The following is a 26558-nucleotide window of genomic DNA, read 5'->3' on the forward strand; positions in this document are numbered from 1 at the left end:
AATTTAAATAACTTACCTGGTTAATATCGAAGGCAAAAGTAGAGGGGACAGCGGAGGATGAGATGGTTGGATGGCATCACCAACTCAATGGACATGAGTTTGAGCAGGTTCCGGGAGATGGTGAAGGACAGGGGAGCCTGGCATGCTGCAGTCCATGGGGTTGCAAAGAGTGGGACATGACTTAGCAACTGAACAACAATATCCTGGTTATAATGAAGCAAGCAATAACATCTCTTAATGTTCTGGAAAAAGCACCCAGATATTGAAATCAGATGCAATGAAGATAATAAAGATAAAACAAATGGAGATAATTTGTAACGTTAGGATACTCAGTATTTGAAAATCCAAACAGAAATTTTAGTCAATCAAAAATATAGCAATGATAAAAATTAGATTATTTTTATAGCACATGCTATTGTCTGCAATATATTTTGTTCATTAGTGGATATATTGTGGTTTGGAGCATGGACCACACCATGAAGTTATACGCTTAGTATTAATAACATCTGGTCATGTATACATTGTTTTCAAATTCCTAACTTGATGAAGAGCATCCTGCTTTTTGGTCAGAGGAAGGCAGAATCATCATCCGTAGTGATTTTCCTCTTCTGGTTGGACGGTCCGTATTTATACCCTTTCATAGTCTTTGCCAGTATTCTTTGTTTTACCTCCTCCCACTCTTGTCGGTTGGTTTAGGCACTTTTTTCCCCTCCAAATGTATGAGATAATCTCATAATTTCCTCTCATTCTAGTAATCAGTATTTCTGGAATTACATTACCACCTTAGCAGAATGTCCTAAGACACTGGCAGTTATCAGCTAACTCTACTCACAATAGTTCCTCTCTTTAAGGGAGTTCCCAGTAGTTCAACAAAGACTTGCAGAAGTCTCTCAGGGTCTCTTGGGTTCTACCCCATCTAAACCTCTTTTGATAAAATCCACATTTCTCAGACTGTCTGCATCAGGTTTAGGTTGGCACTCCTGTAACGTCTGGAGAATTCCCAGTGACTTCAAGAATCTGCATCCCAATCTATTCCCTTTTAGGACATTCTATTATCACCCCCCAAAGACTCCGTCTCCAACCTCATGCAGGTGTGATCACTCTTGCAGTTGCATTCACTCTTAGGTTCTAGCTTCTTGATATCAGACAGAGCTTGGCTTCAATATTACTTGAGGGGTGTAACCCTCAGAAAAACATTTAACCTGTGTCACCAGAGATTTTCTGTTGGGAAAATGGAAAACTGTCCCTTTCTTATAAAGTTGTCCCTCTCTTATAAAGTTGTTGTTATTGTTGTTTAGTTACTAAGTCAACTTAGTGTCTCTTTTGTGACCCCACGGACTCTAGCCTACCAGGCTCCTCTCTCCATGGAATCTCCCAAGCAAGAATACTGGAGTGGGTTGTCATTTCCTTCTCCAGAAGATCTTCCTGACCCAGGGATCGAACCTGCGTCTCCTGCATTGGCAGGCGGATTCTTTACCACTGAGCCACCAGGGAAGCTGTAGGTTAAATAATACGTGTATGAAGTACCTATTCCCTATCTGGCACACAGCAACTACTTAAATACTATTTTCTGGTGCCCTCCCTTGCTCGGGGTGCCTGAAGACTATTCCCCTGGCCCATCATTAAGTCTGTTTCTACCATTTTATGAGGAATCTCACCTCATCCACCTTTCCAATGTACTATCCTAAACTATCTGCTTTACATTAGCTCCCTTCAAGATCCCTAGCTGAATTCTATCTTCTCCTATTTTAAAGTCACGTTCCAAGTTTAACCCATTTATACATTTCTGTTCTACCCTCAAGGGATATTTCTTGAGATGAGTTCATTATCCCCTCCTGTTCATTTATTTTAGTGAGGTACTGACATGAACTTGAAATAAAAAATTTTCAGTCTGTCAAAGAGTTCGAGTTTCTCATCAACATGCTTGGGTTGCCCTTGTGCACACACCTCTAGTGTGGTCCATTTCTTCTCTCCCTTCAGGGCTCAGCTTGGGAATCCTCTCTAGAAAGTCTTCCCTCACCCCCCTGCTCCGCCCTACCCCTACTAGAGCCTCTTCCTCCCCCGAGGTCGCCTCCCATCTGGGGACTTGGCCCCTCCCACATGAGATCAGCTCATTTTTAAATCAGGGAACATTGATGTCACCTTCCAGCGAAAGAGTGACCCCATGACTTAGGTCACCAACTCTGCCCACATCCCCACGTTCCCTCGGGCTTCTCCCTTCGGGACCCACATCAACATGTCCATCTCCTAGTCTCCTGAATAGATGTAAGATCTTGTGATATTAAAATGCTTTCAACTTACTGAAATTGCAACAGGCCTTTTGGGGGTGGGGGTGGGGGTAGAATGCTGTTATTCCTTTTCTCACTTGTCCTCATGCTTACCACTCAAAATACACATGTTCTGGGCATATGTTGGCACAAATACACAGACATACTGACTTTGAAAGAGGCATATTTTTTGCACTCCTTGACATCTGCTTATGTTGGTTAAACACATAGCTCTTCTGTTCGTGTTTCAACATGGTCAAAAAACACACTCGAATGTGTCAAGCCTGTATGTGTCCTCTTTAATAACTGACGTAAATCTTTTCCAGCACAATCTAGCATCACCTTGGCCACTTAGGGGCAGCACTGAAGTGCACGGGGAGTGGCTGGTTGGATGAGCCCATCATTTGTTGGATTGGTGGGTGGCAGATAGATGATGTCATCCTTTCTCATACTCCTCCCCTGCTATCTCTCTTTTGCTCCTTTTTTTGTTCCTTAAGAGAAATCAGATCAGTTTTCCTGTCAAGACTGAAGTACATTAAGAAAAATCAAGATTGAGTTCTCATTGTGGATAAATTGAGGCATCGGCTTCCCTGGTGGCTCAGCAGGTAAAGAGTCTGCCTGCAATGCGGGGGATGAGAGTTCAATCCCTGGGTCAGGAAGATCCCCTGGAGAAGGAAATGGTGACCCATTCCAGCATTCTTGCCTGGGAAATCACTCGGACGGAGGAGCCTGGTGAGCTACAGTCCATGAGGGTCACAAGAATCGAACACAATTTAGTGACTAAAGCACCATCAAAAGTGAAGTTAAGTGACTCTTTTTCACTCTGTTCTGCCATTTTGCCGTCCGTCTATAGGAAAACATGGGTGCTCTGATTGTACATATTTGAGGACAGTACATACTAGCATGGTGACTTTCTCGGTTATTGTAGACTTAAATGTTAAATATTCTGATTTGGAAGAATCTAAATTTACAACTATAGTAAGGCATCACCCCTAGATTTATACACAGAGAATGGTACAAGTTTCTTCCATTTTCTTCATTTATGTTGAAATTCTATTCACAACTATCATTTATTTACATATATGTATTCAAATGGTTGTGTTTCACAGCATTGCATTTTATGAGACAGGCTACCTTCATCCATATTTTATTGCAAAGAGATTACCATTACTCCTAGGTATTTTAAAATATGAGCAATGGTTGCTTACACAACAGAAAAGAAATTTAAACAACCTGAAACACACAGAAACAACCCATCAAATTCAGACGACTAGAAGTATGGCTGGAAGGTTACAGCTCCTGTCCAAACTAAATCCTTTAGCAATGACTGCATTGCCTTTAATTCTGTAAATGACAGCCTCCCAGTAGGCTGCATTATTCTGATCACACTTACATCCGTGCTATAATTGGCTGCCCATGAAACTCTCACTGCAGACAGCCTTGTTAGCTCATGGGGAAGAATGGTACAGGCAACACATCAAAAGGTTGAATATGGAAAAGGAATGAAAGAGCCTAGCAGCCTGCTGAATCCTGGTAATTGAAGAGCAAGAGAATCTTTGTGTGTGTGTGTGCGTGCACACATCCATACAGTAGTCCCTCTGCTGAGGACCGCCAAATGAGGGAACAATAATAATCTGTGGAGGAACAGAGATACTGTGAGACAAAAGCACACTGGTGAAAAGCACTCAATTCACAGAATAACTTCCCAGTCTTAGATGACACCTGCTAGAGCTGCTTCCAAACACCTGTGCAATTACCTTCCGATCTTAGTTATCAATGGGTTTGATCATGACAGTCCAGAGGGTCTGAGGCTTTGGCTTTTTGCCTTTCCTTTAAATTGAGAAGTGTGATGGAGAACAAGAGCATTTACAGTTGGAATTCTGATTTCCAAGTGGATTTGAAAGCATAGGAAGATGTAAAGGGAATTGCTCTTAAAGAACCAGGATTTGATCCCAGAATTGCATCTTGGCTGTGTAACGTTGGAGGGAACTCTCAACCTTCCACACAACACATGAATCAGCTGCATGTTATTGTAAAGCAATTATACTCCAATTAAAAAAAATTTTTTTAATGGTCAATAAGCATAAAAGGATAAACAGAAAATAAAAGTAAAAACAATTTTAAAAAAAGACTACTACAACCTTACAACAAGCAGTTGGCTTGACTATTACCTGGGGATTGTAACATCTACTTTGTAGGGTTCTCTGAGGACTGAATAACTTGATGTGGCAAGCACCATGTGTGATTATGTTTCTTAGTAGACAGTGGTAGATATTGCTATTTCTATTTGTTGGGAGAAAATACAGGCACTAAAATAGTAGAGATTTCTTACGGGTAACTGTAGCATGACTGAATAATTGATGGTATCCTTCCTGTCCAAACTGTAGTATGTGTGGTAAATAATTGATGGAATCCAAACTGTGGAAAATTCTTAAAGAGATGGGAATACCAGAACGTCTTACCTGCCTCCTGAAAATCTGTGTGCAGTTCAAGAAACAACAGTTGTAAGTGGACATGGAAAAACAGACAGGTTCCAAATTGGGAAAGGAGTATGTCAAGGCTATATATTGTCGCCCTGCTTATTTAACTTATATGCAGAGTACATGATGAGAAATGTGGGCTGGATGAAGCACAAGCTGGACTCAAGATTGCTGGGAGAAATATAAATAACCTCAGATATGCAGATGACACCACCCTTATGGCAGAAAGTGAAGAGGAACTAAAAAGCCTCTTGATGAAAGTGAAAGTGGAGAGTGAAAAAGTTGACTTAAAACTCAACATTCAAAAAATGAAGATCATGGCATCCAGTCCCATCACTTCACGGCAAATAGATGGGGAAACAGTGGAAACAGTGAGAAACTTTATTTTTTTGGGCTCCAAAATCACTGCAAGATGGTGACTGCAGCCATGAGATTAAAGACACTTGCTCCTTGGAAGAAAAGCTCTGACCAACCTAGACAGCATATTAAAAAGCAGAAACATTACTTTGCTGACAAAAGTCTGTTTAGTCAAAGCTATTGTTTTCCCAGTAGTCATGTATGGATGTGAGAGTTGGACTATAAAGAAAGCTGAACACTAAAGAATTGATGCTTGTGAACTGTGATGTTGGAGCAGACTCTTGAGAGTCCCTTGGACTGCAAGGAGATCCAACCACATCAGTCCTGAATATTCATTGGAAGGACTGATGCTGAAGCTGAAGCTCCAACACTTTGGCCACCTGATGCGAAGAACCGACTCATTGGAAAAGACCCTGATGCTGGGAAAGATTGAAGGCAGGAGAAGGGGACGACAGAGGAGGAGATGGTTGGATAACATCACTGATTCCATGGACGTGAGTTTGAGTAAGCTCTGAGAGTTGGTGACGAACAGGGAAGCCTGGTGTGCTGCAGTCCATGGGGTCACAAAGAGTCGGACATGACTGAGGGACTAAACTGTACTGAGCTGAACTGAACTTCCTGTCCTCTTTATAAGGAAAAGAGGAAGAAACATCTTCTCCATGTGGTGCAGGAGCACAGAGCCTCAGGAAGGAATACAATCCACCCAAGTTCACTCCATCAGCATGTAATGTATCTCTTGCTCACAGTTACCCTGTTTATGGGATTCTCTTCCTGACCCCAGAACTAACCCCTGAAGTATGCACTCACATAAAACTCTTACACATAGAGTTTTATAAAATGTGATATCCTTCCTTTACAAAGAGAGCAGAAATGATTGCCATTGTCCTGTAATCAGAACAATAGTTTTCAGTTTCCTCTTTGAAGTAGAAGCTCTGTGCTACCCACATTATCTCCTTGGGGACCAACGCACTTCTTCCCTCAGCCTCCTGGAGTGTCTGTTGCCAATGGTTCACAGCTGAGTCTTTCCCTGGGACTGTCTCTCAGCCAACAATAGAGGAGCCTATTCACCCAAGGTTGCATCCCTTTCTTGTGGCTGCCTTTATCCAATGACTGAGGGGTGGAGGGTATGAGAGTGAGCCCTCTTGTCTCAGTATGGGACTGCCCTGAAGGGTCCTCCCAGGTCCAGAACTTCCTGTGAAATCAGAGGATCCCTCTACTGGAACTGCACGACAGGCAACTTTCCCTTCTGCCTTCTTCCTTTCTTGAATCACTGATAGGAGTTGTTCTAAAAGCACTCAAGTGTCAGTTAGGGTCCAAGAAGCAGATGCCAAATGAGAATTAGACATACAAGCATCTATTGGGGAAAATGCTTGTGAAACAGGAAGAGCCGAGGATGCAAGAAGATGCCAGAGAGCCTTTGGACTGGGCTGTGGGCCTGACACCGATGGAGGGACAGAGGAAAAGAAGTAAGGTTAAGAAAAGCCTCAATCTGTAGTATAATCCTGAAAAATTCTTAGTGGAGCTGACGAGGCTTCTAGAGCATTGTCTGCTTCTTAGAGTTGGGCAGAAATAAATAGTTCAGCTCTATTTCCCCTGATGTAGTAAGTCATGGCCCAGAGGAGCCCAGGGAGACCATGGTCATAGTGTGAATGCTGCACACACACACACAAATGAAGTCGTAACATCTAGAAGTTCTCATCCAACCTCTTTCCTTGTAGCTGGTTGTTTTATGGGTCGATTCAAGCAACATCACCATGGTCACCAAATCTCCTTGATTATCTTCACCCCAGAGGGTGAACATCTTGGTCACATGGTCACCTTGCAGGGAACCTGATCTGAGAGAGCTGGTGTCAGGAGTGTTCTGTGGAATTCTAAAATGGAACTCTGAAGCTGGATGATGTATGGGCTGGCTGGTGATGAAGACCCTGCCTGTAGGTGAAGTGCTCAAAGTCCCTGGGATGAGGCAGCTCTGCAATTGTTAACATTTTGCTGATGGTACACTGGGATGGGGCATGGATGGAAGGCATGCAATAGCAGGTGCAATGTCTCAGGCCTACAAGGGGATAGAGCCATCATATTACAAAGACAAAGCTATCAGAAGGGTGTTGCTGAGTGAAATTTTTTGCCCTAGAGAGAGACAATGAAAGGTTGAGAGTGATTAATCACCAACTGAAGGCAAAATGTGAAACTCAGAGGGTCTCTTTGGCAGCATAGAAAGAGACACTTATCTCCTGTAGATAGAGGGCAGAGCAGGCCAAAGATCAGTCCCAAGACTTAATTATAAGGGTAACAAAGCTCCAGCAAAGGTTACATTTTCAACTCTGGAGAAGCTGCTTTCTCAAGGCCAGGGCCCTTGATGAGGAAGAGTAAGCCCTGACATGTCTAAATCAATGCCTTAGATAATATGAACGTCCCAGATGTTTACAAAATCATGGGGCTGCAGAAGTGGCCTGTTTCTCCCTATTAAACGTCAACCCTCCCTTCTGTCTTGAAGAAATGAAGGCACTTCTGCCTGCAGGACAGCATTCAGTCATGTTAGCATCCACCGCTTCTCTGTTTTCCTGGCCACTAGACTAGAAATTAGAGCCAGGTTTTTATATAACATGCTGGGAAGTGCTGGGCTCAGTAAGGAATTAAAGAACTATACTCTGAAAGGGTCGCTGATATACTTCTGCCACAAACTCTCACACCATCTTCTCTTATGGCCAGTCATCAGAGAAATGAAAATACAGGGGATCCTGAAACCACAGTTTCAGCTGAGCTAATGGGACAAAGTGTAAGTCTGCCACAAATACAGGTAACGTGGGGTCCTTTCCTCAAGTTTGGGAGGATGAAGGGAAAAAACAAAAACAAATGTCTCAAAAGGTAAAAGACAGATTTTCTTTTCTAGAGTACGTGGGGCACGGAGGGAATGGCGGAGTTCCCTGGAGAGAAGGGAGATTTCATGGAGGAGAGAACTCCAGGCTCATCACAGGCAGAAGAAAAAAAAAGCAAGAGACAGGAAACCACGGACTGAACAATCACAGTGCTTTCAAAAATCAGAAACAGTTGGGCTAAACCTGGGGCTAAAGATGAGGAGATACATAACTGGAGAAAAAAAAACAAAGGACATGATTATGGAGGGTTTCATAGACCATGGTAAGATGCTAAGAAGTTTGGACTTGATTCTGCTTTGTGGTTGTTGATTTGAATTTTATATTGAAATATTTTAAACTATTTTAATAACTAATCAAAGAAAACCCTTTCAAATATGTTTTTTAAAAAAAACCCTATGTTTGAACACACTAGAGATGGCCAACACAATTAACTTGGGCTGCCAAGTTCATATCCATTTGCTCAGCTTTCAAAATAAAGCTTCTCCTGTCATTTCCATTTAATTGCAAAAATATCATGGGTGGCAAAAATGGCTATTAAAAAACCTGTTCCTAATTTCAAGTATTTATCAGTGTGAATTAGGGTTTTTTAAATTTCTCTAAATTCTAAACCAAGCACAGAAATAAAATTGGACATCAAGGTTGATGTAAAAGTAAAATTTTATTCACATAGCTGATTGGAAATTTTGTAATCAATAATCTCAATGTTCTCATTGATCAACTAGTTGGGATTCATAAAATAAATTAAGGTAATACAGTACCCATCAGTTTCAAATACTTAATGCTTTGAGGTATTATTTTGTTTCCAAACAGTATCTCACCTGTACAAAAGAGGAGTTAAAAATTGCAAGCATAGGTAATAGTAAGCCAATAAAGGATTTTAAAAACAATGTGATAATTCTTGTAAAAATTTGAAAAAAATCATGCTGATGGTGAAGTCGCAAATAATTAGATAAAAGTCTGAAGCATAGGTTTTTTCAATCCAGGCCCTCTGACTAGAAGTATTGATGGGATGGGAGGGGACAGAAGAGAGAAAGGATGGTGTGGACTTCTTGAGGAGGAAGCATCTGTAGCTCTTGAGGAGGATTCTGGTGCAGAGAATGACGAACAGACTGGGTGGTGTTCAGTGACTGGGTGGGCATTGATGGCTTCTTCATCTTTGACTTTTTATACAAGCTTAGTACAGGAGCTCTCACATAGAAAAATGTTCAGTAAATATTTTTGAAGTGTTAAAATGTATGCCAAACAACAGTGCTTTCGTTGGCTCACAATACTTTGAGAAGTCCCATCCAAAGACTTGTATGATCTCACAGAGTGTTCCTTTTTTTCCTCTTAAGGGGCTTTGTCTAAAAGAAGGATTCAGCTGTAATGTCTGTCATTTTTCTTCTAAATCAAGGATAACTTCTACTAAGAAAACTCACTATTAAGAAATCTTTATGCATCATTATACTTTGAGTGGCCTGTGGAGAGAAAATCCTCTTGCGCCCCAATCTGGTGGGTGGTATTTCTAGAACTGCATTTAGAAGGCAATAGAAATGCTTTCACCAGAGCTCCAGACAAACTCCCCTGTGCTCTTGTACGTATTGCAGATATTTAGGGAAAATAATTATTTTTAAAGCAATTACAAATTCATAGGAAGGTGCAAAGAAATGCACAGGGATTTTCTGTGCACCCTACAAGAGGAGATATATTTTTATAGTATCTTGGAATTAATTTCCTAGTTGTAAGGAATATATATATATATATATATATATACACACACACACACATATATATGTGCATGTGTTTATATATATATAATATATTTAATGATATTGGGTAAGCAGGAATCTGGGGAATTAAGGCAGAAAATAGCAATATTGATATGGTAATGACTCATTAGGTTTTCCCAAGAGCAGCTAAGTGTTGCTGTGTTTCTAAAGGTGTTCTGTTTGGACCAAAGTCAACGACAAAATCCTCACACGTATGTGGAACCTGAGACAGTAAACATATTTATCTGGTATTTAATTAACTCTACAGAAAGTAAGGCAAATAAAATCCATTTCTAAAGGAAAACAGCAATCACAGCTAGTAGAAAGCATCATTTAAATGCACCCATGCCCACTTTGATGGACACACACATACACACACACATGCAACATTAGTAGCTGACTGGATTTTAAATTTGAAATATGCTCAATTTCTTATGTGCAGTGCACTTCTAATTATCTTGGTCTGTTCATCGGTCCCAAATACCAAATATTATAGAAGAGCTTCATACAACATTTGGCGAAATTCCTTTGAAAATTAAGACTAATTCTGACGTCTGATTTTTTTTTTTGCACCAAAATCTCCTAACTCTGATTAGTTGGTCACGGGGTTGAACCTCATGGTGCTTTTCAACCCTTGCTCTTCTGTCCTGTCACTAACCAAAGAGACCACAAAGCCCAGAAAATGTGCTAGGGTCATATTCTGTGCATTTTTCAGGCCAGTGATATAATAGTCTTACCTTAGATTTCATAGATTAAGATGTTTCTCACACACATTATCTTTTTTCATTTATCAACAAGCCTATGGGACAAGTATTATTTCCCTGTTTAACTGTATAGAAAGTTGAGGGTTGGAAAGAAGTTGTTGCTCTTCAATCTCTAAGTCATGTCCGCCTCTTTATAACTGCATGCACTGCAGCACACCAGGCTTCCTTGTCCTCCACTATCTCCCGGAGTTTGCTCAAACTCACGTCCATTGAGTTGGTGATGCCATCCAACCATCACAACTTCTGTGACCCTCCTCTTCTGCCCTCAATCTTTTCTAGCATTAGAGTCTTTCCCAGTGAGTTGGCTCTTTGCATCAGGTGGCCAAAGTATTGGAACTTCAGCCTCAGTATCAGTTCTTCCAATGAATATTCCAGGTTGATTTCCTTTAGGATTGACTGGTTTGATCTCCTTGCTGTCCAAGGGATTCTCAAGAATCTTCTCCAACACCACAGTTCAAAAGCACCAATTCTTTGGCGCTCAGCCTTCTTTATGGTCCAACTCTCACATCTGTACATGATTACTGGAAAAAAACCATAGTTTTGACTGTACGGACCTTTGCTGGCAAAGTGATGTCTCTGCCTTTTCATGTGCTGTCTAGGTTTGTCGAAGCTTTTCTTCCAAGGAGCAAGCGCCTTTTAATTTCAAGGCTGCAGTCACTATCCACAGTGATTTTGGATCCCAAGAAAAATCTGTCACTGTGTCCACTTTATCCCCGTCTATTTACCATGAAGTGATGGGACTGGATGCTGTGATCTTAGTTTTTTGAAAGGGAAGAAATTATAAGGATATAATATATAGCACCAGGAATACAGTCAATATGTTATAATAACTTTGTATGCAGTGAAATCTATAAAGATACCAAATTATTATGTTGTGCACCTGAAATTAATATAATATTGTTAGTTATCAGATCAGATCAGATCAGTCGCTCAGTCGTGTCCGACTCTTTGCGACCCCATGAATCACAGCACACCAGGACTCCCTGTCCACCACCAACTCCTGGAGTTCACCGAGACTCACGTCCATCGAGTCGGTGATGCCATCCAGCCATCTCATCCTCTGTCGTCCCCTTCTCCTCTTGCCCCCAATCCCTCCCAGCATCAGAGTCTTTTCCAATGAGTCAACTCTTCGCATGAGGTGGCCAAAGTACTGGAGTTCCAGCTTTAGCATCATTATTTCCAAAGAAATCCCAGGGCTGATCTCCTTCAGAATGGACTGGTTGGATCTCCTTGCAGTCCAAGGGACTCTCAAGAGTCTTCTCCAACCCCACAGTTCAAAAGCATCAATTCTTCAGTGCTCAGCCTTCTTCACAGTCCAACTCTCACATCCATACATGACCACTGGAAAAACCATAGCCTTGACTAGATGGACCTTTGTTGGCAAAGTAATGTCTCTGCTTTTCAATATGCTATCTAGGTTGGTCAGAACTATACTTCCAAGGAGTAAGCGTCTTTTAATTTCATGGCTGCAGTCACCATCTGCAGTGATTTTGGAGCCCAGAAAAATAAAGTCTGACACTGTTTCCACTGTTTCCCCATCTATTTCCCATGAAGTGATGGGACCAGATGCCATGATCTTCGTTTTCTGAATGTTGAGCTTTAAGCCAACTTTTTCACTCTCCACTTTCACTTTCATCAAGAGGCTTTTGAGTTCCTCTTCACTTTCTGCCATAAGGGTGGTGTCATCTGCATATCTGAGGTTATTGATATTTCTCCCGGCAATCTTGATTCCAGCTTGTGCTTCTTCCAGTCCAGAGTTTCTCATGATGTACTCTGCATATAAGTTAAATAAGCAGGGTGACAATATACAGCCTTGACGAACTCCTTTTCCTATTTGGAACCAGTCTGTTGTTCCATGTCCAGTTCTAACTGTTGCTTCCTGACCTGCATACAAATTTCTCAAGAGGCAGATCAGGTGGTCTGGTATTCCCATCTCTTGAAGAATTTTCCACAGTTGATTGTGATCCACACAGTCAAAGGCTTTGGCATAGTCAATAAAGCAGAAATAGATGCTTTTCTGGAACTCTTTTGCTTTTTCCATGATCAAGTGGATGTTGGCAATTTGATCTCTGGTTCTTCTGCCTTTTCTAAAACCAGCTTGAACATCAGGAAGTTCACGGTTCACATATTGCTGAAGCCTGGCTTGGAGAATTTTGAGCATTACTTTACTAGCGTGTGAGATGAGTGCAATTATATGGTAGTTTGAGCATTCTTTGCATTGCCTTTCTTTGGGATTGGAATGAAAACTGACCTTTTCCAGTCCTGTGTCCACTGCTGAGTTTTCCAAATTTGCTGGCATATTGAGTGCAGCACTTTCACAGCATCATCTTTCAGGACTTGGAATAGCTCAACTGGAATTCCATCACCTCCACTAGCTTTGTTCGTAGTGATGCTTTCTAAGGCCCACTTGACTTCACATTCCAGGATGTCTGGCTCTAGGTCAGTGATCACACCATCGTGATTATCTGGGTCGTGAAGATCTTTTTTGTACAGTTCTTCTGTGTATTCTTGCCACCTCTTCTTAATATCTTCTGCTTCTGTTAGGTCCATACCATTTCTGTCCTTTATCGAGCCCATCTTTGCATGAAATGTTCCTTTGGTATCTCTGATTTTCTTGAAGAGATCCCTAGTCTTTCCCATTCTGTTGTTTTCCTCTATTTCTGTACTTCAAAAAAGAAAAAGAAAGTCAAGGGTTGGCATGATGGAGAGGTTTACCCTGTATCAAAGAACTAGTTAGTAGCAAGGTCTGGATTAAGATCCCTCAATTTCTGTTTCTAAGCCCAGTGATCTTTCTTCTCTACCATAATAGATATTCCATTTGTAACTGATATAGTCTCAAAATTTTTCTGAGACTACCATCAGTGAATTTTTCAATAAAATGGCTGGATGCCCTAAATCCCAAACTCTGGGCACCTTAGCATGTTAGAATATCTCCAAGACTGATGAAGGCCTTCCCATTTAGCTCTAGCTCCAATTTTTTTGTTTCTACTGCCTCGTGAATCTCTGCTCTGTACTGTGCATCTTCAACTCATGTCCCCTTTCTGGAGGTACAGATAAGTAACTGGGCTCTCACCGACAGAAGGTGGGTGGCTTGGCAGATGCCTCTTCTAAGCGTGTCCTAGAGACACTCAGATGTGTGCTCCTCTGTGTCTTTTCCTTCCCTAGGGTAGAAACGGCTACAACCAGAACTATATCGGAAGCCATATCTTGCAGATGGCAGAGATGACCTTAGCTGGGGTTCATGATTAATCAAGTGGAGGAGAGCCATGTTCTGAACAGATACACTCTAGATAATCATGTGAGAAATAAATTTCAATATTCCTTAAATCACTAAATTTTAATACTGTTGTCATATCCTAACTAATTTAACCTTCCTCACCAAACATACCCATTAAAGTGGCTTTCTAACCAAAGGTCAATTTCTCTTCCTAAAACTGAATTCTATCTTTAGCTTAGCCAAACCAGCTTTTTCAATAGTATACTGTGTTCACATTATACTATGTAGGATGGTATAAAAATACTGGAAAAAGCATAGGGCCTAAAGTCAGGCAGACTTGGATTCAAGTATGAATTACATACTTTTTAGCTAGGTGACACTGGCTCATCTCTGAACCAAAATTTCATCTTATGACAAAAATGGGCTCTTTGGGGAGAAATAAATATGATAATATGTGTAAAATACCATATCACAGGTTTCCTGAATATTTGGTACATGGTATGCAACCAATAATATTAGTAATAGTTATTACTCATGGAGCAATATTTCAGGCTTTCTCTTGGTTAAAAAATATATATTGTGAATCATGTTCCAAGAGGAATAGACAGTCAATCCTTGGAGTGCATGTCTGCTAAGTTGCTTCAGTCACGTCTGACTTTTTGCAACCCTATGGACCCTATGGGATTCTCCAGGCAAGAATACTAGAGTGGGTTGCCATGCCCTCCTCCAAGGAATCTTCTTGACCCAGGGATTGAAACCACATCTTTTACATCTCCTGCATTTCAGGCATATTCTTTACTACTGAGCTACGGAGGAAGCCCCAGTCCTCAGGGACCCAACCTGTAATGTGAGAGATGTGGATACTTAAGCTACCCTACTTATTTTCTCCCGGATTATGGTCTCTTTGTAAATTTTTTTTTTTTTTTACCACCCAACACTCCTTTTCTAACCTATATTTGCATAATGGCATAGTAAGTCTTTTACTATTCCAGAAATTTGGTTGCCAGGACTGATACTTTGTCCTTAATAAGCTTAATAATACTTTGCCCTTAATAGTACTTTGTCCATTCAAAAGTTTTCATTAATCTTAACTCTGATACTCTTATGTGATAATTGACGGATCATTTGAATTCTTAGTGCCTTCACTTTCCAACCTCTGAAAAGCTAGATGAAAATTTTTGTGGATGAGGAAAATGATTCATGGAAGTGAAGTGAAGTCGCTCAGTCATGTCCGGCTCTTTGTGACCCCATGGACTGTAGCCTGGGTTATAAATGTAAAAGGTGCAACATTAATATGTTAACCTAATTAAGGCTTCTGTTCCTTAGAAGTTTTTTTTTTTTTTCCCTTAAAACATGTTTAAAATATGTATTTTGTATTTTTTGGTAAATATAAAGATGCTTTTAAAATATTAGTATTAAAAATTGCCATAGATCACCTTAACGCTCATTGTTAATATTTTGGTCAAATTACTTTTATTCCCTTTTCAACACACACACACACACACAGTTTTGTTTTGTCCTTGTCTCTGCTCTTTTCTAAGTTTGAGTTCATACCATTCAGTTTCATATTTTTCTCTTATTCACTGAATATCATGTAGTAAACATTTTTCTACCCAAGGAACATTTCTAGGGCCCAATTTACATTATGCCACAGTAACCATTTAAATCTGCAATGCCAGTCAGAGAAAGTTTTGAATTCCTAAATTTTCTTTTGTGGCAGCCTTTCTGCAGCTGTTATGAGAAATGCTGCTTTTGTCAAAAAATTCTCTTGGCTCTTATCACCTGACTGTCACTTATTCTACAGAGCTCTAGTGCTATTAGCCAGCGGGGCATTCACTGGGTACTCTCTGTAGTGGAAATAGGGAGTCCTGTAGTTCATTATCAGGCTCCCCAGGTGGGTTCAATCCCTGGATCGGGAGGATCCCCTGCAGAAGGAAATGGCAACCCACTCCAGTATTCTTGCCTGGAAAATCCCATGGACAGAGGAGCCTGGAGGGCTATAGTCTATGGGGTGGAAAAGAATCAGACACGAGTAAAGCAACTTAGCCCACATGCAGGTAGTTCATTATTAGCAGACTTATCTTTAACTTTCCCTTCAAACATTCATAAATAACACACAAAACTCTTATGTCTGTGCTTTGAACTACCTTTTATTTTTCTTTCAAGTATCATGATATTTCAAGCATCATGTCATAGTAACCAAAATACTGTAATATACTAAAGGTAACACTATCAGGATTGGCAATAGTGGTGACTTTTCATAGTCTGGCGGTTTAGGTATTCTACAGAGAGATGGGACTCAACTCAGACCCTGGAAATATCCAAAACCCCTGATTATGAAGTATTGGAAGACTGAAGGTTTCAAGCTAAATATGAATATACATGTTATATATAAGATGAGAGAGTTATTGCATTGCAGCTAACGGATGCAGACTGAAGGTAGGGAAGAAAGGTTTTTTTTTTTTTTTTAACGTTTTTAGCCTATAATTCATACTATCTCTCCCTTTCCCCATCAGACATGCCAAGAACACTTAGTAGATTCATAATGCTGAACTGGCAACTGAGTTTGAAGGCAGGGGTGGGTAGGGGGGAGATGAAAACCAAGGGACTCCATTAGAAATTGCTTCTGCTATCTCATTAATCTCTTCCAGCAAATAATACATGCAGAACTCAGGCTATTGAGGTCTCCAAAGAATATCATTTTTTTTGTGGGGTTATAACAAATTAAAGAAATAAATTAAGTCACTAACCCAGCAGGGAAGTACTTGAAATCCTGGGCTCTGTAGTCTTTACTGCTGTTCTGGAATTATAGTAACAAAGAGATCTTTTCTGGAAATACATATATTTAAAATGTGTATTATATGCATATATGTAAATTGCCAATGTAGTTTTGCCTTTTATTATTAGCCTTGCACGTGTGCCTGCTAAGTCATTTCAGTCATGTCTGACTCTTTGCGACCCCATGGACTGTAGCCCACCAGGCTCCTCTGTCCATGGGATTTTCCAGGCAAGAATACTGGAGTGGGTTGCCATGCCCTCCTCCAGGGGATCTTCCTGACCCAGGGATGGAACCTGCATCTCTTATGTCTCCTGCACTGGCAGGAGAGCTCTTAAACACTAGTACCACCTGGGAAGCCCTTAGTGTACTCCAAAAGCCCCTTCTGTGCCCCAAACCCCAAAATTTGTATCTTCTACTCACTAACTGCAAATAGAGAATAACAGTTGTTAAATGGAGTGGAAGTAAAAATTCAATGTTCTTTTATATAGAAACAGAGACAGACACAGTCCATCATTGGGTTTTTTTTTTTTTTTTGGCTTGCTTATTTGTTTCCTTGTTTTGTGACTTGCTTGGGATAATTTTGTGGAATCTGTCTCATCACAGAGTATAGTCACTGATGTCTCTGCTTATTTTTTAAAATCATTGCTTTTATGATTAAGTCTGGCTTTCTAGGGTCTATATAATAGTGCCCATTAACTACTGGTTAGAGGTTGTGCTTAAACGGTTTTAGTCAGTAAAGTGTTATTCACTCAGATCAGATCAGATCAGTCGCTCAGTTGTGTCCAACTCTTTTCGACCCCATGAATGGCAGCACGCCAAGCCTCCCTGTCCATGAGATTCTTTAGGCAAGAAGACTGGAGTGGATAGCCATTCCCTTCTCCAGGGATCTTCCTGACCCAGGGACTGAACCCACATCTCCCACATTGCAGGCAGATTCTTTACTGTCTGAGTCACCAGGGAAGCTCTTCAGTCAGTAAAGTTTCCACCTTTACCAATGTAAAGGGGGTGGGCGGGAGTTGGATTACACTTAAATGGAAGAAAGTTTACTGTTCTTCTCTAGCTGTTACTTGCAACTGAGTTCCCTCCTGTCTCTCACAGGGGCATTTACACACTCTCGGAGGGACACGTAGAGGGCTTGGGCCCTCTCTAATCTTTCTGATTGTACATACACATTTCAGGAAGCTCATTCTGGCGGTCTTATGGAGAGTGGGTTGGAATAAGGATGTCTGGACTTAATGAGACTACTTAAGTGATTTATTTTAGAACTCAGAAGGAGAAACTCACTCAAGGGGCCATAGAACCACAACTATATGCAACTCTAAGGGTCATAATGCACAGATTTGTCTATAAAACCCATATAAGAACATGCGTTAGGTAAACGGGAACCCCTAGAGTTGTTTAATTGGCAGCGTGTGTGGCCATGTGTGATGGCTCTATAAAGACATTTCAGCAAACAGTGATGACAATGAAAAAGAGCATAAGTTGTCAAGTCCTGACACAGAAATACAGTACAAAGAACAAAGTGTATAAAGGATTTAAGATCAATTGTTCTAAAGCAAAGATTCCAGACAGCTGGCCTAAAAATAGTTTTTGTGTGTTTGAAACATTTAGTGGAAGAAAAAACCCACGTTTTTTCCTTTTCCAAAGAGAGTAGAAAAATTAGAAATGGCTATAGCAGTGGTGGTTGTATTGAATTTAAAACAATGCTTCCTGATTCTTCTCAAATGGTAAGTCTAGATATCTGGTAGACTCTCCTTTCCTAGACATCTTTAAGAAAAAACACAGACAGTTGGCTCACTCTTCATCTGATTTAAATACATGGCCGGTGCCTTAATACTACAACAAGGTCACTATTTCTTCTATCTTATTTTATTACATACAATATCATTGTACAATGGTATATCTATTTCCTTCATGCTGAGGAAAGGGGTGAGCAGCGTGTCAACCATTTTTGTTTCTAGTTATCTATTATTTTTTATATAAAAGGGGAAAACTTCTGGACTGGGAATGAGATACTTCAACTATCTTTGATTGACCCACCAACTGTCTTAGTTTGGTCACCTGTAAAACAAGTCAGTTAAATTAAATGATTATTTCTCAATTCCATTTTAGCTAAAAATGTAAAGCTCCTATGTGCCATAAATACAGCATTATGCTGGTTTATTTTCCTCTTAATACAGAATCCCTCTTCCATTTATGATGATTTGGAGATTATGACTAACTCTCTTCTCAGACCAACTAGAAAACCTGGAGAAAGTATAGAATATATTTTACTGTTGCATTAGAAAGCTAACAAAGTAGTGAGGGATTACAGAGTAAAAACCAGGGAGGAGAATGAAAGCCAAAGATGAATGCATTGATTTTAGAGTTCTTTTTCTCTTAAAGCCATCTACGTTTTTCTAAAATAGTTAAATTGATAAGCTCATAAGACGATAATAATGTCTTATGGGATTTTAAAATATATAGAATTAAAATACATAGTAATAAGAGCATATAAAATGGGGGAATAAATGGAATTAATATGTTTTTAGAACTTTGCATTGCTTGGAAAGGGGTAAAAATACAAATTTATACTAGGTTTTTCTTAAGGCAAAGGAGCATTTTGTAATCTTTAGGAAATAATGTTTTAACTCAGAAATTTGTTAAGTAAGTTGGACTATAAAGAAAGCTGAGCACCGAAGAATTGATGCTTTTGAACTGTGGTGTTGGAGAACACTCTTGAGAGTCCCTTGGACTGCAGGAGATCCAACCAGTCCATCCTAAAGGAGATCAGTTCTGAGTGTTCATTGGAAGGACTGATGTTGAAGCTGAAACTCCAATACTTTGGCCACCTCATGTGAAGAGCTGACTCATTGGAAAAGACCCTGATGCTGGGAAAGATTGAGGGCTGGAGGAGAAGGGGACGACAGGATGAGATGGTTGGATGGCATCACCAAGTCAATGGACATGAGTTTGGGTAAATTCCGGGAGTTGGTGTTGGACAGGGAGGTCTGGCGTGCTGTGGTCCATGGGGTCACGAAGAGTTGGACATGGCTGAGTGACTGAACTGAAGTTTAAGCACACATGTTTCTGCAGGGACTTCCCTGGCAGTCCAGCGGCTAAGACTCTGTGCTTCCATTGCAGAAGGGCATGGGTTCGATCTCTCCATAAGGACCTAAGATCCCACATGCCCCGTGGTATGGCAAAATAAATAAATACAATAAAATAAATAAAATAAGTGGAATAATAGTACTACTGTTAGCAACAACAAGCCCCTGCCCCCCTAAAAAAGAAAACAACACAAAAATGTTTCTGGAGGTCTAGTAACCTTGTGCCAATTTTAAATTTTGATATTTTTCTTCATTTTGATACAATTTTTAAAAAATGACCTTTTCAAGGAAAACAGTTCAAAGAACCATGCAAACATTCAAATTCAACTTTATATTTATTTATTTGTTCAGAGAAAAATCACCTGAAGGTGACTTTGAAGCAGAAGAATATCCCTTGTTTTAAGGTTGGAAGTTTTGGAAAGGGCACAGCATTTTTAATCCATTGTTGGCTAAAAAGTATAAGGCATAGATCCAATTGCTACGCTTCTAAAGTAGTACATATGAATGAATTCTTTTAACAAGCCAGTTTGCTTGAAGGGTTGTGAGCCATTTCCTGAGTTTGGATATTATTGTTTTTGTTGTTCAGTTCCTAAGTCATGTCTAACTCTTTGCAACCCCATGGACTGTAGCCCCACAGGCTCCTCTGTCTATGGGGTTCTCCAGGCAAGAATACTGGACTGGGTTGCCATTTCCTCCTCCAGGGGATCTTCCTGATCCAGGGATCAAATCTGTGTCTCCTGTATTTTTAGGCAGATTCTTTACCACTGAGCCACCTGGGAAGCCCATTGGATATTATTGCTTACCTTTAAATGAAGGCAGGTACGGAAGAGATAATATAAAGAGAGATCAGATGACTTGGTCTAGATTAAATAGTTGTGAACCAGCTGGGTTCACAGATTCTTGAAGGTAAGGATCAGTATTTATGTACATTTTCAGTATCTGGTAGGAGCTAGGTCTTCCGTAGCACATAAGATGCTGCTTGGGCTAAAGATTCAGATAAATAGGGTTATAATTTTGATCTGCAAGGAGATCCAACCAGTCCATCCTAAAGGAAATCAGTCCTGGGTGTTCATTTGGAAGGACTGATGTTGAAGCTGAAACTCCATTATTTTGTCCACCTGATGGGAAAATCTGACTCATTTGAAAAGATCCTGATGTTGGGAAAGATTGAAGGCAAGAGGAAAAGGGGATGACAGAGGATGAGATGGTTGGATGGCATCATCGACTCAATGGACACGAGTTTGAGTAAACTCCAAGAGTTGGTGATGGACAGGGAGGCCTGGCGTGCTGCGGTTCATGGGGTCCCAAAGAGTCAGACACGACTGAGTGACTGAACTGAATCTTGATCTGCTGTTTACTAACTTGGTGACCTTTGGCAAGTCACTTTGTAACTCTAACCATTAGTTTTATTTTCTGAAATATGGGCAAAGCAATTTAACATAAAGCAATTTAAATCATAGGTGTAAGAACTAGAAACATGTTTAAAAGTGTTTAGTAAAGAGAAAAGTATATTACAAGTATAGGACATTATTCTTACTTCAAATTGTATGTCATACAATTCAAGTCAGTAGCATTTATCACTGGTTACAAAGAGATGGGAGAAGGCAATGGCACCCAACTCCAGTATTCTTGCCTGGAGAATCCCATTGGGTGGAGGAGCCTGGTAGGCTGCAGTCCATGGGGTCGAGAAGAGTCGGACATGACTGAGCGACTTCACTTTCATGCGTTGGAGAAGGAAATGGCAACCCACTCCAGTGTTCTTGCCTAGAGAATCCCAGGGACGGGGGAGCCTGGTGGGCTGCTATCTCTGGGGTCGCACAGAGTTGGACATGACTGAAGCGACTTAGCAGCAGCAGCAGCAGCAGGCCTTGGAAAGAATTTTAATTTTGTCATGTATTATAACTGATAATAAAATACCTGTCAAATTTTAAATTTATTTTCTTTTCATTAAGTCTTCTTTTAGATTTTGTGCCTATTTTACTTTGTTTCTTGTAATAGGCACACAGAATATGCAAGAACTGAATGTTATCATGACCAGATTTTCAGTAGTCTGATAAATAGCTTAATTTGGAATTTTCTTTATAAGCAAAGCATATATTATTACATAAATAAATATATGCATTTGGATAATCTGGGATTTCATATTTAAATATATCGATTTTTTATTCTGCGATGGTGGACAACAAAAATTTCCTACCAAGGGACTTCCCTGGTGCTCCAGTGGTTAAGACTCTGTGTTCCAGTGCAGGGGCCATGGGTTCAAATCCTGGTCAGGGAACTAAGATCTCACATGCTGCGCAATGTGGCCAAAAATAAATAAATAAAACAGTAAATTCTAAAAATATCCTATTTAATTCTAAATAGGTGTAGGGAAAATTGTGCTTGAGAGTGGATTGAGAAAACGTAAGGGTATAAAGTTCTGAGCTAGTGATGATGTCAGAGTTTCCAAAAGATTCTTCATCTCAGTCTCTGGAGTTCCATGTGTGGATGTGAGAAGATTAGCCTTTCCTGATGTTCATGTTGTGCTGTGCTGTGCTTACTTGTTCCATTGCCTCTGGCTCTTTGTGACTCCATGGACTGCAACCTGCCAGGCTCCTCTGTCCATGGGGATTCTCCAGATACGAATACTGGAGTGGGTTTCCATGTCCTTCTCCAGGGGATCTTCCCAACCCAGGGATCAAACCCAGGTCTCCTGCATTGCAGTCGATTCTTTACCAGCTAAGCTACCAGGGAAGCCCCCCAATATTTATAGCTAATGTGATTTTATTTCAAGAATCAGATTTTTTAGCTGTGAATAAGACAGAGCACCAGCATAATAGGAATGCCAGAAACCTATTGGTGACTATTACCACAAATCAGAAAGTCCTTTTTTCAAGATAATTTTGGTGCCAATGCACATAAAATTATGTTGGAATTATTATAAAATATATATACACTTGATGAGATACATTCCTTACTAATGCCACAGAGAAATTTATATTACATTTACTATCATGACAATACATTGATCATCATTAAGTAATTAGCTTAGTTATAATTTTTGGAAATGAACTTCAAGAGATAGATGCGACCCAGATGATGGTCTTGGAGAGTTTATGATCCATGAAATCTTGTACCAACAATAATGAAGAAGTTGGTACTACAGCCCCCTATGAGATTCAAAATATTGCTAAATTTATAGAAAAGGATTTTCTTAGCTTGAGTACTTTTTATTCTCTTTGTAGGCTTTCTCCCTACACAGCCCGTGGTTTTGTTTTGTTTTGTTTCCTTTTTCTCCATGCTTTCTCTATCTCCCTTCTCCATCGTGCCCCTCTCCTCCTCCCAGCCATACCCCTCAACTCTGATCACTCTTCCTCCCACTGCTTTTAGGCCAAAACAATTATATTCTGAGTCATATTAATGTGGTGGTCAGCAAATATGGCAGAGCTTTCTGGATCTGCTACACTCTTATCTTCTTGTTTACTCAACGAATTAATTTCAACTCTTTGTTTGTATAGATCTGGCTATAGAAGCCTATCAAAAACATTTTTTCCTTTTTGATCCTTCCTTCCTTCCCACTCTCCTGCCTCCCTTTCCTTCCCTTCCTTTGTGTTCCCTTCTCTTTCCTTCTCTTCTACCTGGGCTGAAATTAGACTAATAGTTTAGTATCTGTTAGTTCTCATTCTCAGGTCTTCATAAGGTCTCTTGTTTTGAGCTTTATTCCTTCCTGGGGCTCTGAGTGAATATCAAAAATCCCCAAAGTGTTTTCAAGAAGAACGCAGAGTTCTAATTGGTAATAGAGTCTTCTTATAGTGACAGAGTATTTTGCCGCATGGGAATAGAAGGACTTACTTGTATCATATATATTTATCTCAAGGTGCCAGATGGGAGGTGTGAGCCAAACAGAGAGAGGGTGATGATGCCCCAGACACTAAAGTGCTTCCAAAATCCTGAAGTCTTTTAACTTTTCCTTAATGGGTACAACTTGAGAAATGGCTTGAAACACAGGATACAACAAAGAGTCCAGAGTACAGAGGGAAAATACAACTACTCAGGATCATGGAAATTTCTTTCAAGTAGACAGTATAATAAAACAAAATAAAAGCTAACATTGTTTACTAATAATTAATATTTATCAAAAGATGCTTTTTCCTTTAAAAAAAAAAAAAACATCTGAAATGATCTGGAGAAAATAGATCTAGCCAAGCTGTTTTAAGGTCACAATCTATTTGATTGAAATTTTTTAAAGTTTTAATATTCTGTTGCTTTATGGTTTTTAAATATATATTTATTTTTTATTTTCAATTTTTAAAAATTTTGTCTTTCAACTGGATGGTGGGGTACGTGGGATCTAACTCCATGCCCAGTGGTTGAGCCTGCACCCCTGCACTGGAAGTGAGGAGTTTTAAACACTGGACTACCAGGGAAGTCCCCTGTTTTTATTTTATATTGTGAGAAAATGAGAGAATCTGATTGTCTTACTCAAATCCTCAAGAAAATTGAAGTCAGGTCAATTATTTCTGGAATAGAGAATACAAAATTACCACCGCTATCATCCTCCAAGTGAATCCCTCTTCTTTGGACCACAGCTGTATGTGTTTAATCCAGTCTCCTTCGGATGCTCCCTTACACTGACAAGAAACCAGGGTGGAAATCAGGCGGGCATGATCCTACATGTGCATGTCATCACATGCAGGGAAATCACTCTGGTGGGGCTCAGTTTCAACATTTTTAAAAGAAAGGGAACTCAGTCTCAACATTTTTAAAAGAAAGGAAAGAAAGAGGAAGAGAGGGAAGGAGAAATGAATGGAGGGAGGGCAGGAGAAAAAGACAGAAAAGTCATTCATGACAATGCATAGATTACTGAGCATTTTCAAGAAGAAAATGTATGTCATATGACAGTTTACACTTATGTGCTCAGGAAGTTTTAGTTGTTATATTATTAGCAGTAAAGTTTGAATAAAATACATAAAACAACAGTTTATTTTTGTATCTTTTGGCATATTTTGTTTGGGTAAAAGATACTAGAGGACCTTCCACTGATAAGAAAGCCAGGATATTGTAAAATCAGTGGGGAAAACTCCTAAGAGGAGGTGATAGTTCATTGTAACTGATGCTGTAGAGAAGAGACTAGGACTGAGGGTGGAGAGAGCCCATTAATAATGGAACATGTGCTTCAGTCCACCTCTAATGACTGCTCTTCTATTGATGTGCCTTCGTATTGGTGACAATGTCATATCTGTTGGTGTAGAAAGAAGTCTCTTCATTTTTAAGTGATCTGTATCCTACTAACTTGGGATTCCCAGGTGGCTCCGTGATAAAGAACTTGACTGCCAAGCAGGATACGGGTTTGATCCCTGGGTAGGGAAGATCCCCTGGAGAAAGAAGTGGCAACCCACTCCAGTAATCTTGCCTGGGTAATCCCATGGACAGAGGAGCCTGGCAGGCTACAGTTTTTGTTTTTTGGTTTTGTTTCATTTGGTGTCATTTTCTTTGTTATGGCATTGTTGTTCAGTTGCCAAGTCATGCCTGACTCTTTGCAAACCCATGGACGGCAGCATGGCAGGATTTCTTGTCTTTCCCTATCTCTTGGAATTTGCTCAAATTCATGTTCACTGAGTCGGTGATTGCAGCAGATGGGATCTTAAAGTTGTGGCATGTGGGATCCAGTTCCCTGACCAGGAATTGAACCTGGACCCCCTGCACTGGGATCTCAGAGTCTCAGCCATTCGACCACCAGGGAAGTCCAGATCTTTTCCCAGATCTCTAAATTAAGGAATTTACTTAATTACACCATTTTATATTTAACTTCTCAAAATTTATCTCATATTTAAAATAACCCCATTCTACTTACAATATAAAAAGGAAGAAAATGGGATTTGGAGTTGGAGCTGAATTCCAAATCCAACTCTTTAGCTTCTATCTACCTAACCTACCTTTATTCTTCATCTATAAAATTAGGATAATAATATCTGCATCATGGGCTTCCATGATAGCTCAGATGGTAAAGAATCTGCTTGCAGTGAGGGAGACCCAGATTCAGTCCCTGGATTGGGAAGATCACCTGGAGAAGGAAATGGCAACTCACTCCAGTATTCTGCCTGGAGAATTCCATGGACAGAGGAGCCTGGCAGGCTACAGTCCATAGGGTCGCAAAGAGTCAGACACGACTGAGCGACTAAGCGCACACACATCTTCGGCATAGGGCTGTACCAGTAATTAAATGATTAAAAGTATATGAAATGTATAGAAGAGTAGATATGGTGCAGTAATCATGCAATTGCATTACATATAGTAATTCCATTTTGTTTCCTAATAATCTATTTCTTGGATTCTCACACACCCTTAAGTTTTTAATACCCTAAAATAGATAGCTATATATTCTAATGAAGTCTTGCTAATATGATGAACTCTATGAAATTATTTCATCTTAATCTCCAAGGTGAATGAATCTATCTAACGCCATACTTTGGTCTCAGGGAAAGCTAAGGTTCAGTTTTTTCTCTACAGCTCACAAAAGAAGAAACCCAGACACATAAAAGTTACCCAAATTTCTTCTTCTTGATCCCCTAGATAGTGAGATAAAAATAAATGTTTGTCCATTCATCTGTTGACAGACATCTAGGTTACTTCCCTGTCCTGGCTTTTGTAAGCGGTGCTGCAATGAACATTGGGGTACGTGAGTCTTTTTGAGTTATGGTTTTCTCAGGGTATATGCCCCATAGTGAGATTGCTAAGTTTTATGGTAGTTCTGTGTTTAGTGTTTTAAAGAAACTTCCATATTGTTGTCCACAGTGGCTATTATCAATTTCATTTCCACCAACAGCATAAGAGGGTTCCCTTTTTCTATACTCCAATTTAAAAAAAAAAGAGAGAAAAGAATCACTTTCCCTAAAGGGGTGGGGAAATGTTTGCTGTTATTCAGTCTTTCTTTCCTTATGAGAAGTCTACAACTTGTGGGTCAGAGGTCAAATTAAGCCCAGGGTCGTGGCCTCAGTGGCT

The 26558-nt window shown here is 40.0% G+C and overlaps 1 protein-coding gene across 4 annotated transcripts in view; it reads right to left on the minus strand.

Moving 5' to 3' along the window:
• LOC147347678 (uncharacterized) overlaps positions 1-26558 on the minus strand; it is a 302519-nt gene that overhangs the window by 1491 nt on the left and 274470 nt on the right. For 3 of the 4 annotated variants that reach the window (XR_015152457.1, XR_015152464.1, XR_015152453.1), the window contains one exon: positions 17-145. The gene's annotated coding sequence lies outside the window, so the exon portion shown is untranslated. Of the gene's footprint in view, positions 1-16; positions 146-12156; positions 13158-26558 lie in introns of those variants that run through there. The other variant, XR_015152454.1, reaches the window with a different exon arrangement.

The sequence above is a fragment of the Bos grunniens genome, chromosome 23 (genome assembly GCF_055505025.1).
Source record: "Bos grunniens cultivar Pamir isolate PY7600 chromosome 23, Bosgru_T2T1.0, whole genome shotgun sequence".
Taxonomy (NCBI): domain Eukaryota; kingdom Metazoa; phylum Chordata; class Mammalia; order Artiodactyla; family Bovidae; genus Bos; species Bos grunniens.